This window comes from Vespula pensylvanica, chromosome 1, assembly GCF_014466175.1.
Source record: "Vespula pensylvanica isolate Volc-1 chromosome 1, ASM1446617v1, whole genome shotgun sequence".
NCBI lineage: Eukaryota > Metazoa > Arthropoda > Insecta > Hymenoptera > Vespidae > Vespula > Vespula pensylvanica.
In genome coordinates, this window is record NC_057685.1 from 18,516,453 (window position 1) to 18,529,235 (window position 12,783).

The 12,783-nt window shown below is 34.4% G+C and overlaps 1 protein-coding gene across 4 annotated transcripts in view; it reads right to left on the reverse strand.

Annotated features, from left to right (window-relative positions):
* Nucleotides 1-12,783, reverse strand: part of LOC122633198 (protein scalloped) — a 163,993-nt gene that overhangs the window by 63,369 nt on the left and 87,841 nt on the right. The gene's annotated exons all lie outside the window — the stretch shown is intronic.

Genomic DNA, 12,783 nt, shown 5'->3' on the forward strand with positions numbered 1-12,783 from the left:
AAAAAAAAAAAAAAAAAAAAAAAAAACGGAACAATAGAAATAAATCAATCGATCATACAAATGAACGAACAAATACATCGTACGTCGATAAATAAATACATTAATAAACAAACAAACAACTTGTATTCTTAATAAAAAGTACGACGTATAAAAAACAAAAATAATCCAATACGAATCCATCCAACTTTTTTTCTCGAGTTCATCAAAACCTTTGATACTAGCGAATAATTCGCTGTGACGTATCAAGAAGGAAAGAATAGAGAAGAGAAAAACAATAAAAAGAGTCAAAACAAAAAAAAAAAAACAAACAAAAAGAAAAAGAAAGAAAGAAAAAAAGAGAAAAAACCGGAAAGAAAAGGTCTCGAATTGAAAATCTGGAAAATGGCGTGTACGGTCTAGCGTTTTGTTGGCCGCGATCGTTGCCGCCTCGGTGTGAATCAGACTCAATTACACGACCGCGAGTAATCCCGTGCAAACGGAGTATCCATTAATCGAGTTAGCAAGAACTTCAAACGCGCCAGCGAGAGAAAGAGAGAACAGGGGAGAGAGGAAAGAGAAAAGAGGAAAGAGAAAGAGAGAGAGAGAGAGAGAGAGAGAGAGAGAGGAGTCACGAAAGTTCGGTTACTGTTAAAACCAAGCGCGGTTTAATCCTCCTCGGACTCCAAAAGCTTGAGAAAGGAAGAGCAGGCAACTATTTTCCTCTGTATTCTTCCCCTTCTCCTTCTCCTTCTCCTTCTCCTCCTTCTCCTTCTTCTTCTTCTCCTCCTATTTCTCTTCTCACCTCCTCCTTCACCCCTTTTGCTCCTCGCCAAGTCTTTCCCCAATTCTCCCTGTTCACCCCATGTCGACAACATTTTTAACGTTATCTTTTTTTTCTATCCTTTCTTCTCTTTTTCCAACTCGATCTGATTAAAAATTTATCTCTGGCCGTGCGTAAAATGCACTTGTTCGTAGAAAAAGAAGTGAAAAATGATTTGACGGATACTTTTGACATATACGTTCGAAATAATCGAAAATTTCAATGGGTTATAACGTTGAAATAAATAACTTTTCGTTGTGTTTTAATCGTCGTGCTTCTGAACAGAAACAGAAAGAGAGAGAGAGAGAGAGAGAGAGAGAGAGAGAGAAAGGAGCACGAATTATCGATAAAAAAATTAGAAAAATGGAGAGACAGAGAAAGAAACAGAAAGAGAGAGAGAGAAAAAAGGAGTACGAATTATCGGTAAAAAAAATTAGAAAAATGGAGAGAGAGAAACAGAGAGAGAGAGAGAGAGAGAGAAAGAGAAAGAGAGAGAGAGAGAGAGAGAGAGAGAAAGAAAGAGAGTAAGTCGATACGGTCGATTCGGTTTGTCAGGATTTCAGGTTTTGCAAACGACGGCCGACTACGCAATTCCGTTCGCAATCTTATTCAAGAACTGGTCTGAGGCCCGTAAACCGCTAGCTAACTCGTGACCAAAGCGCGTGGAATAGAAATGTGTAGAAAGAGAGAGAGAGAGAGAGAGAGAGAGAGAGAGAGAGAGAGAGAGAGAGAGAGAGAGAGAGAGAGAAAAGTATACGGGCTATCGCGCATGTTGAATTCAGAGTGCACACGTGAGCATATACATACATATATGTATATAAATGTGTATGTGTATGTGTGTGTGTATATATATAGCGTGTCTTGAAAGTAAAACACACGATTCGTTACGAATCGTTACGATTGATCGATACGAAATCAATCTTCTTTTTCTTTCTCTTTTCTTTCATCTTTGTTTTATTTCCCTTGTTTTCTTTTTCTTTTCCTACTACTTTAAACACTAGACAATTATTCGACCGAACAATTCCTCCCGACATTTTTTTTCTTTCAATAAAATTTTTGTTTGTTTTTTTTTTTTTTTTTTGTTTCTTTTCTTTCTCCCACCGACGCTTTTTCCTAGGTTCGTCGTCTCTTCGTACAATTCGTTACGAAAATATTAACGTTACGACGACGTTGAAGTCGGACTCGAAGTACGTAAGGTACCTTCTACCATTACTATTACTATTACTATTACTATTACTACTACTATTACTACTCGTCGCGAATGAAATTTTCCAAGGGAATAAGCTCGTGAAAAATTGCTTTTCAAATACATACATACATACATACATTTATACATTTATACATATATATATATATATATATATATATATATATATACGCGAGAGTGCGTGTGGAGGAGAATAAAAAAATATTAAAAAAAGAAAAAAAAAGATTTACTTGGAAATTTACGACGACTTTATAACGTGAACGTGAGGAAAAAGAAAGAGAGAGAGAGAAAGAGAGAGAGAGAGAGAGAGAGAGAGAGAGAGAGAGAGAGAGAGAGAACAAAAAAAAAGAGAAAAGAACATTATTTCTAAGTAACGTACTCCAACTCGAGTAGTAGTAGTAATAATAGTAATAGTAGTAGTAGTAGTAGTAGTAGTAGTAGTAGTAGTAGTAGTAGTAGTAGAGTAGTAATAATAATCTTTCATATTTTGGACGTGCAAAGAAATACGTATATATATATATATATATATATATATATATATATATATATATACAAATATCGGAATTATCTCAACTATATATGATAATACCTAATAACAATAATAAATCAATATGATTCTCTTTTCGTCTCCGAGATAAAGATCAAAAATATACGAACGAAACGAAACGAAACGAAACGAAAGAAAATAAAACAAAACAACCAAAAAAAAAAACAAAAAAAGAAAAAAAAAAAAAGGAATTCGTGCTCGAAGGAGAATAATATCCTCCCACCAAATGTAGATATTATTTAAACGTTCCGCGTAAAAAGGTTCGTGTATTAATATAGACACGTTTGTCCACGACCAATAATACAAAACTGGATTATACTTGGAAGGTACTGGACGAACGGTACGTATAAAACTGGGTTGGCTGACTTTTATATACTCGCGTATAAAGATATACAGGTGTGTTTATATGCTCGTTCGTTCGCTCTCTCACTTGCACATACGCAAGAGAGAAACGGATAGAAACAGAGAGAGAAAGAGAGAGAGAGAAAGAGAGATAGAACAAGCGAGCTGCTATTCGCGTCGTGCCAGACCACGTTCGCGATCTATTATGTATCAAGCTCAGATGTGTATATCAGCCCGGGGGCCCAGGACAATGATAGATCAATGCGACACGCTCGGATTAATGGGCTGCACGCTTACACGTGTACGCGCTATTCCCCCACCCCCTCAACCCCTGGCCACTTCCAGTAGTGTCCAGTTTAACGTCGTTGTTACGTTCCTACCATCGTTCTCTCTACGTTGTCCTCTTCGTCCTCTTCGTCGTCGTCGTCGTCGTCGTCGTCGTCGTCGTCGTTGTTGTCGTTGTCGTTATCTACACGTCGTATTTTCCCCATCGCCTTGTTTCCGACTATCGCGTATACGTACACACCGATTTACTATCTCTTTCTTGTTAACCTCAAGAAAGAAAAGAAAATATGCTTTCGAATATATATATATATATATATATATATATATATATATATATATATATATACAGGCATTTTCTCTACTATTAATTCTCTATAAAGCTATGTAACTTTGAAGTAACATACTCTTACGTACCTATACGCATATATCTATATTTCGATAAATTTGATTTCATTTTATCGCGAAGAAATGTCATCGTCAATTTGTATCAGATAATTTATATGTTTGTTCTTACGTATTCGTCGTTTCACCTACTACGATTATCGTTCTATGATTTGAACAACATTGATATCAATTATAATATTCGATCGAATTTAGAGAATTAAAAAGACTACTTACTATCGCGGAGATATTCATTTTTCATTTCACAATCGAAATTTACAAGTGTAATACACTTAGGAAATATATTACTTTGTTATAGTCTAGTACAATTATTCTGATATAACAGTATAATAGAGTATTATAAACTAACTTTCACGAGTTATATAATTTGTTTGTTGATACGAAAAAAAGAAAAAGAAAAGGAAAAGAGTTGACATAAGAGAAACAATCGACATAATAGAGTATGTTTCACTTTGTATTATAAATAGGATAATTTTCTGAATAGAAGACTACAAAGTCTTATATTAGATTTTCTCTCTCTCTCTCTCTCTCTCTCTCTCTCTCTCTCTCCTCCTTTTTATCTTTCTTCCTTCCCTCTGGTTCTCCCCTTTAAAAGGAGGGTACACGGTTTTCTAAACGTCGGAATAATACGCACTTTATGGCGTGCAACGAAGGTAGAATTTAAATCCGTAACAAGTGAATCATACCTGGAATGGTTGGCTACGTTGAATTAGCGGAGCGTAACGAAACAAGTAGCGTCGCTTTTGCGATTACATTACGCGGAAGGCTTCGGGCTAACACTCGCGACTTTCCACCTAAAGTACCCCAAGTTGTTTAGTAAGAAGCAATAATGATATCTGCCGGGGTTATACCGTTTTATTATATATATATATATATTTTTTTTTTCCCATACGATACCTTCGTTATCTCATAGCAACACTGTTCTGCATAGATATACGACTTGGAGTATCGTAAAAGTATTATCGTATAAGTCAGTGGTCATAATATTGAGACGTAAGTTTGTAATTAGTTGAAAAGAGAAAAATACAAAAATAAAAGTAAAGCAAAAAAAAGAAGAAAAAGAAGAAGAAGAAGAAGAATTAACGTCGATGAGTTTTACGTCATTGAATTTACGAATTATCTTGACGAACTATCTATCTAATTATTTCAACTTTTCATTATGACGTAATCCGATTAATTCATAAAATCGATATATATTATATTAGAAATTGATTGAGACTCGATTGATATGTACCATCTATCTCATGCTTGTCTTGTCGTTAAAAATAATGATTTAACTATAAAGTGGAAATTACAAATCTATACATACATACATACATACATACATATATACATATATATATATATATATATATATATATATATATATATATATGTTGTCTGATATAAGTAAGGAAGTAGGTACATATCGTAGGTCGAATAAAATACGATATATACCGATTGACCAACCAATCCCGAGCTTTCTTTGGCTCGACGAATAAAGACGCTTCGAAGGGTCTAACAAAAAAGCACCTTTGTCGAGGAGACCGGAAACGTCGTGTCTGCCGTTCTCGCTCGTCGTTCGCCCGCTCGTTGGTTACTCCTTAAGGTCAACGACCCATGATGACTTGTATGGGTTTAAAGATCGAACTCCACTCTCAAGATATACCGACGCACGCCATTTATTGCCCATCCTCGTGGCCCTTCGAACGATAATATGTATACACCACTATCCTCTCTACCATTACACTACACATTTCGATTGCGAACTACCGACGTTTTTCTCTTCTTTTTTCTTTTATCCACGAGACGACATTTTTACGACTTTCCTTCTCAATTCTATGCTTCACACGAACAATTTTCCTTTCACATTCCTCCTTCTTATTTTCCTATTCGAATTATTAACATTATATAATATATATGTATATATATATATATTTTTTTTTTCTTTTTTTGATCTATCGACATATTCATTTGACCAATATCTTATCAACCGATCTAAAGAATTTTCATTAGTTTATATCTACATAATGTATGTATATAAACGAATATTAATATCTTTTATTTGATCCAATGATTAAGTAAGCACCATTCAATAATATAATAACAGTATATTGATATATTACGTTGAACCTAATATTATTTTTGAATCGTGAATATCCCTGATCTCCGTAATTCAAAATATTATTGCGTTCGGAGATAAAATATCACGAAAATTCGCGTTAAGTTCCATTAACGTATTTATTTACAATAATAAATACTAGCTTTCTTTTATTCAATATTATTACCTTCAATAATAAATATTATCTATCTTCTATTATCATCTTTTACAGTTTAAATACGGATAATTCTAATTGAATACATCAAATAATTAGACAAATTAAAATTAATTTAATCACTTTTATAGAAAAACTCCATCTCCCTCCCTCTCTCTTCACATCAATAATTTTATTGAACCACTTATATCGTAGATCGGTTCGTAGACAGGAAAAATAAAATAATTTGTTTGTATTCCGATATATATCACATTATTTTGCATACGTTTCGAGCATATCCGCATAATCGTACGTAAATTGCAGGAGAGACGTCGTATTATTTCTCTCTCTCTCTCTCTCTCTCTCTCTCTCTCTCTCCCTCTCCCTCTCTTGGAGAGTAATATATTGTGGTCGTAGGACCGAGCTCGTCACATGCAGGATATAGCCGCGAATCCGGCACTGGTACGATGTTACGCGAGAGCGTTTGCATCACCGGTTTCGAGGCTATGTACACCAACTACGAGCGGTTAATTCGGTTAGAAAAGGGGGATGAGGGGTGGTAGGGTAGCTTGTGTTGAGAGGGAGGAAGGGAGAAAGAGGATTGCGAGAGGGATGCTGCACGACGTCTCGCTACACTGACTTCGTTTTACGACATGTAAAAGTAAATAAACTGAGTATATATATATATATATATATATATATATATATACGTTTTATGGATACCATTTTTACTTATGGCTAATATTCACGTGACTACAGCGTTTAATTATTTTTTTTTTGTAGTATCATTTTGAAAGATCTCTCATCGAATATAATATATATATTTGAGATAAGGACGATGAAAGAAATTTTCTTATAGAGTTACGTTGAAAAAAGTGTTGTCTGGTATTTCTTTTTTTTTTTTTTTTATTATTTTGAAAATTGAGAATTGTAATATATGTCGTTTTTAATGTTTAATTTGCCGAGTGATTATTTTTCTTTAAAATCGAGAAACAGGTATTGAGAATATAATATTTTTCGTGATGAACTAACAAAGAAAAACGAAATTTGTTATTTGACGTATTTTCGATTATTTCGAAACCATGTATATTGATGTATAATAACGTATACTATATATGTGTGTGTGTGTGTGTGTGTGTGTGTGTATATATATATATAATATTATATATTAATATATCTACGTCACTTATAACGTTACCTAGAAAATTTATTACCTTCATACGCATCCAAAATCAAATATACATATATAAGTATATATAGCTCGTATCATGATATAAACGTAGAGAATAATTACCCAATAAAATGACAAACAACGATAAAAAGTCATTATTTTTCATTTTTATTGGAAACTGAGTAACTATAATATATGCGTGTCACTTTGAAAAGTAGTATTACCTTTATCTTCGAATATTATACAAGGAGATACTTCATTGACAAAAAAAAAAGAAGAAGAAAAGAAAAAATAAAGGAAAAAAAAGAAAAAAGAGAATAAAAAAGAATTGAAATAAAATGAAATAAAATGAAACGAAACGAAACGAAATGAAATGAAATGAAATGAAATGAAATGAAATGAAATGAAATAAAATGAAAGGAAAGAGGAAGTACAGTAACGTAGAAAGACGCAACCGCTTGGATGAGGGGAAGCGGATAATTCGCGTGGATGTATATGATCGCGGGAAATGCGCGTAGAAAACGTAAGATTAATGTCGGCCGTCAATCTCGAAGATTTATGAACTCCCGTACGCTCGGTGAGACGCACGTTTGATATACCACGCGTGTGCTGTATGTACAAGGAGCGACTTTTGTCGAGAGCCAGTTCGGGACGTGCCAGTTCGAGATCTCGTTTTTGCGATTATTTCGCGAAGAAGAAGAAAAAGAAAAAGAAAAAAAAAAAGATAAAGAAGACGAGAACTTTTGAAAACGCATTTTACGAGCGCGAAATCGTAATTAACCTTTCGTAAAAGTATCAATCAACTCTTTTCTTTTTCTTTTTTTTTTCTTTCCTCTGTAATATTTTGAATGTAAACAAAAATGATCGAGATTACGAGATATTATTTTATTTTCTGTTCCTTTTTTTTTTTTTTTTTTTTTTTGTTATTTTGTTATATTCTTGACTTATTACATTGAATTTTCTTTTCGGTCTAAATTGTTCAGATACGATATTATATCCAGTGATATTTTATTACGACATAATTTTGTTGTACAAACGATGAAAGAAAGAGTGTACAATTTCAATCGAAAACAAAAATAGAACGCGAACAATTTCGGAAATACGAAGAAATAAGAGTACATTTTTTCGTCAAAAAAGTTCAAAGATTTAAGATGCGTATACTTTCACATAAATGTAAGTCAACGATTTGGAAGTTACACGGCGTTACAAAGATCGAAGAATAATTTTTAATTAATATCTAAAATCAATATTCTCGTAAAGGGATATATAAATTTTTCTTTGATTCGAACCTCGAACGCTTGAAAAAATTACTTGGATATTATAATATTACTATCAATTGATATCAAACGAATTATATTAGTACGATCGATTCGCATCGGTCGATGATAGTGATACAGATCGAACAAAAATTAAAAAAAAATAAATAAATAAAAAACAAAAAAAAAAAAAAAGAAAATTAAAAAGAAAAGAATAAATGAAAAAGAAAAAAAAAAGAAAAGGAAAGAAAGAAAGAAAGAAAAATTACGTGTAATATGTAAGAAATAGTGTGTATGGACGTAAATCCGGGCGAGCGTGGTGCGTTCGCGGGACCTAGAAGCTACTTCGAGCTTAACGGAAGCGGTAAATTAGTCAGGACGGAGATCTTCTATTAATATTCCAGGCCCTCTGTCCCGCGTCTACTAGAGCTTTGCACTGCTCTGCTATATACGACGAATGTTACAGATGATATTCTTCATTATACATTCTTTCTTTTGAAAAAAAAAAAAAAGAACAGAAAAGAAAGAAGAGAAAATAAGCAACAAACAAACAACAAATAAATTCAAAAGATATTACAATAGATATAATCGTAGAGTTGTCGTATTACAAATTAACACCGATCATTTGTAAAACAAAGACGGACGACATGATACCAGCTAAACGCTATTGTAGAAATAAATATATACGTATGTACGTTGTAACTATAGGTATGCATTTACATATGTAAATATTTACGACGTATACCTATATACATATATTATATATATATATATATATATATATATATGTACATAGCTATGTATACATAGTATTAGACATAAATAAATGCAACGTTCGTCACGCGTGTGTGAATAGACGTATAGGGAGAGCGTGTCCAGTAGGTGGACGTTGATTCACCGCAACAATGAGGAAGTCTATACTGAATCCTCTCGTCGTCCAGAAAGGATCCATGTACTTATTATAAAACCGCTAAACCGCAAGTAGGTAATGATGCTGTGGGAGGGAGAAAAGAAGGGGTGAGAAGAAAGGGAGGGAGATAGGGAGCTTGCGCGATCGTAACCGATCGATCGATCGATCGACTTTTCAATCGGAAAATATCGCGATAAAATTTCTCTATTAGTGAAATTTTCTTTCTTTTTTCTTTTTTTAATTCTCTTTTCTCTTCCTCCTTCTTCTTCTACTTAATCTTCGAAAAACAGTCAGACGTCAATAATCGTCGATCGATACATCTTATCTCTTTATCGATCGTTTTTATCTTTTATATAAATATTAAGAACTTAAAGAGAAGAGAAAATAAATTCTACTGTTATTTGTGTGTGTGTGTGTGGGGGGGGGTGTGTGTGTGTGTGTATTTGCGAGAAATCGGAAAAGAAAAAAGGAGAATAGGAGAAAAAGAAAAAAAAAATCACTTTTAGCGGAAGAACATTGATCAAACCCGTTCTTCTTCTTCTTCGTTCGCTGATTCATTAGGTGAAAACTTTCCGCGTTGTTCGCGAAACGATCATCATCGATTCTTCATCGTCGTCGTTGCAATCGCTTCGTTGCACAATCGCGTGCGATCGAACAACGACCAATGATGTCTGACGGACGGAAGAAAAAAAAAGGAAAAAGAAAAAAAGAAAAGAAAAAAGGTCGGTCGTTCGAAAGGATCACGGATACGATTTCACATACGATATTCCCATCGACAGATGCGTAAAACTCGTCGTTTATCCAATGACCAATCAAAAGAATGATCACGAATTACGAATGAAAAATATATTCGTAAATCGTACAAATCCCTCTCTATTCTCTCCGTCTCCCCATCATCGCCATCACTATCACCAACTCACTCCCCTGAAAAAGAGGGATCAAAAAAGAAAAAAAAAAAAAAAAAAAAAAAAAGAAGAAAGAAAATAGAAAAGAATCGAACGCGATAGGACGGATTAACAAGTTTATTCTCCCTTGTCCGTGCAAACGGACAACGAAAAGAAAAGAGAAAAAAGATGAAAGAGAGAGAGAGAGAGAGAAAGATAAAAAAAAAAGTAGAACGAGTGAAAAAAATCGCATGGAACAAAAAAAGAAGGAAGAAAAGAAGAGAAAAAAGAGGGTTACTCCTACTTGTTGAACGTTATTTCACTCTCGATCCGATCCGTAAAGCCTCGTGACGCCGTAACGAACCGTGTACGAGCCGGACCAAGTTATTTTCATTCCGCGCGTCGCGAATATCGAGTTCCAGCGAAAACCAACGAGAGAGAAAGAGAGAAAGAGAGAGAGAGAGAGAGAGAGAGAGAGAGAGAAAGAGAGAGAGAGAGAGAGGAGAAACGTCAACGATCGTAAAACGATAGACGCGCCGGATAAAGCGCGCGGCTTCGAAATGCGTCAAAGTAATCGGTTCTCCCTGTAGACACCCCTTTTCTACCCTCAACCCTCTACCACTTCTTCCTATACAACCACCAGGCTTTATTCCCTTTCTGTATTGGCAGGAGAGCTCGTGCACGTTCACGTACATGCATACATACATATTATACATATACACATACATATATACACACGCTAGAGTTCAGCGATTTACAGGAAAATTTATTGCCAGTCAGCCTCTTCTCTTCTCTTTTAATCTCATTCCCTCTTTCTGTCTCTCTCTGTCTCTCTTCCTCTTCCTCTCTCTCTCTCTCTCTCTCTCTCTTTCTCTCTCTTTCTCTCGCTATCTCTATCTCGATCCATCTATTTAACTATATTTTTCTTTTTATTTATCTCTGTCTCTTTTTATCTCCCTCTGTCTTTCTCTCTATCCTTCTCTCGGTGTCTTTCTCTTTTATTTTTCTCCGTATTGTCATTCAAATATATATATATATGTGTGTGTGTGTGTGTGTGTGTGTGTGGATATAGATAGATAGACAGACAGATATTCGTTTGTTTATTACGTATAGAGAATTTGAAAGCTCTATATGAATAAAATTCGTATCACGTACCTACTATTACCCATTCACCCCATCAGTTTTTTTTCCTCTCTCACCCCCGTTGTATATCCTCGCGTGGTACGATATTACAGAGAAATTTATATATTTAAATTATTTTCGAACAATGCATAGGTAGACGCGCATATATATTAATATACGTGAATAAAACTCGTAGAGAAACGATCGTGAAATTATAAATTCGTCGAATTACAACGTGAAAGGCTGGGAAGAGAGAGAGAGAGAGAGAGAGAGAGAGAGAGAAAATAAAAAAGAACGATGAAATCAACGAACAAATTTCACGAACGTGATGAATGACATAGATCGAACGTAATTATGTCGTTTATGAAACTTTATGCGCGTTACATCGGATTACAACTATTCGATGCTCATACTGGAAACATTGGAAAACGACGTTCGAGGAATAAATTGTGATAATTAGTGACACGTAATGCATAAAGAGAAAAAGAGAAAAAAAGAAAGAGAGAAAGAGAGAAATATAGCCGATCGAAACATTCGTCATGCATCCAACTTATTTATTATTGTACTTTCTTTCTCTCTTCCTTCCCTTTTTCTTTCTTTTTTTTTTTTTTTTTTTTTTTTAATCGCGCAACGTAATAAATTCTGAATTATTCTCTATCTAAAAAACTAATTGTAGGATTTATCAAACGAAATCGAAAAGTCGTACGATTAAAAAAGAAAAAGATACGATATATAGTATACAGTTTATAACTTACGGAATATAGCTTAAAGAAAAAAGAAAAAAAGAAGGAAAGAAATTGGTTTTCTACCCTTAAAGAAAAATATGTTATAAAAGAAATAATATGAGAAAATTTGAATGACGTAAAAGGAAGAAAAAAAAAAAAACAAAAAAAAAAAGAGAAAAAAAAGAAAGAAAGAAAAAAGAAAAACAATCAAAGAAGTAATAAAACTCTCTCTTCCTCTCTCCCCTGAAAAATAACGTAATAAAAAAATAATAAAAAATTAATGAAAAAAGAAAGAAAAAAAGAAAGAAAGAAAGATATCTATTGGCGTGCATTGTCCGTCCCAGGGAATTCATTTAAAGCGACGATCAGTATTCAAAGACACTCTCTCGAATGGAAGCTCGGACGAGGGTCGTCGGGCAAGCGGAAGGACGGGCTTTGTGTTTTCTCATCCTCCCTCTTCTTTTCCATTCATCCTGAACCGACGACGCGAGTAGCTCAATGAAATGGCGAGACCCGCGGCTCGCTAAATTTACGGCCTCTTGCCCACATCGGAATGATTTCCATTAACCACGATCATAATTCGCGTTCGCGAGTCGTACACGTGCTACTACTGTTGCTATTGGTGTTGCTGGTTGGTGATGGTGATATTGGTGGTATTGGTGTTGCAGTCGTTGTGCTCTTGCTGCAATTTCCGTCGTTATCTATAGCTTGAGGATAAGAGGTAGAGAAAGAGAGAGAGAGAGAGAGAGAGAGAGATACAGAGAGACGGAGAGAGAACATCCTGTTCTATAATATCCACTTATGCCACTTCGACGAACATACATACATAGAAGAAGAAAGTTATTCTAACACTCGGTCTACGTACCTATCTACTAAATCGACAAATAATCGTTCGCACG